Source organism: Coturnix japonica, chromosome 27 (genome assembly GCF_054131305.1).
Source record: "Coturnix japonica strain WE chromosome 27, WE-NBRP24, whole genome shotgun sequence".
NCBI classification, from domain to species: Eukaryota; Metazoa; Chordata; class Aves; order Galliformes; family Phasianidae; genus Coturnix; species Coturnix japonica.
The window spans coordinates 1,176,220-1,177,911 of NC_140689.1; positions in this window are offsets into that span (position 1 = coordinate 1,176,220).

Here is a 1,692-nt window from a genome sequence, read left to right on the forward strand (position 1 = left end):
GACAGACTGGCAGCAAAGTGAGGTGCTTCAGCGCTTGTAGATCCAGCCACGTCCTGCTGTCGGGTGCTTATCTTCAGTCGGACCTAACGCTGGAGGTGGTGGTGTTCAGCTGACAGCGACTCACGACGACAGTCCAAACTGATTTTGAACGAGTCCAACGTGGTGGCACTCGGCTGAGTGCCTGCCAGCACTGCCCCACTGCTGTGCCTGTGCGCCCCTGGGGACAGGAGCAGAAAAGAGGCCATTTCTATGGGGACAGACCCCTGTCCCCTGCCCCAGCACGCAGCCCCAAGCTGGGAGGGGTTACTGGGCGGGACGGTCAGACAAGCAGCAACCCATCACAGACCACATGCAGGGTCCTGCTTGCAAAGTACGCCACAGAAGCGTACATTGGCTGGGGCAGCACCCGCAGCAGGCGCCGATAGAGCATCTCCTGGTCATAGTGCTGGGCGTAAAATAGGGCAGAGCCCAGCACGGCAACAAGCAGCAGCTGGAGGCCGACACAGATGAGGCAGATAATCCTGTGGGACAAAAGAGGGCCGGGAATGTGGCATTCCTACCCCATGGCAGCACAGCCCCACACGGTGCCTAAGGGGCCGTTTGGGAGCCCCGCCATCTGCAGAGGAGTCCAGGCCATCAGCACACTGCTGGGAGCCCGGCTGCTGTTGGCTGGGCACAGGGCAACCAGGGGATACTCACTGTATCCAGAAGGAGAGCCCACATCTCCTCGCCCGCTCCTTCTTCTCCTGTAGGTGCAGATGGGGCAGGGATGGAGCTCAGGGCCTGCTGCACAGCTGGGGCTCATGCAGGACTTGGGAGCCCGGCAGTGCAGCAGCACAGCCCCAGGGCAGCAGGGAACCCAGTCCACGGAGAGACCACTGTTGGATGGGGATGGTGCTGTGTGTTCTGCCCCTTACCAGCTGTGCCTCCACCAGCTCCGGCAGCACAGCCCCAGGCACGCTCTCTGCATCCAGCTCCATCTGATGCTGCAGCCTGTGGGGATCAAAACTTGGTTGGAGGCTGCCAGCCTCTGTCACTGTGGAGGCTCCCCAGCACTGTGTGCCCAGCAAAGGGCTGGGATGGGGCTGCTCTGCCACACCATGTGCCAAAAGGAACCTGTGCCCCAACCCCAGCAGCACTGTAGTGCCATTGCTGCCCCGCGTGTGTCAGAGACCCCTGTGTGCAGGCGTGGGCTGCAGGACCAGGTCCCACTCACCAGGCACCCTCCAACTCCAGCTTCTCCCGCTCCTCTCACAGGCGCTGTTTCTCCCGGTGCAGCACTTGGCAGACAAAAGCATGAGCGCCCGCTGCAGCCCTCCTCCAGGTGCACAACCTGGGCAGCCCCGCTCCTCTCGCCCCTCCACACTACTTCAGTCAGCTCCGTCTCTGCCTTCAGCTGCTCCTCCAGCTGGGCAATGAGCTGCTTCTTCTGCAAAAAAACAGGTGTGCCATGAGGGCTGGGTGCGCTGGGACCCATGGACCAGAGGGATTGGGACCGAGGCCCTCCTGCACAGCCAGAGGCGTGAGGATGCCAAGCTCTGAGGACAAGCCCTCACTCTACCTGCTCCAGCTCCTCTTTGCGGGCAGCTATTCTTTCAGCCCGTATTTTTTGGGTGTTCTGTACAAAAGGAGAAGAGGAGCGGCCGTCAGGGCACTGGTGCCCCCATTGGGCTTCATCTGACAGCAGCTCCA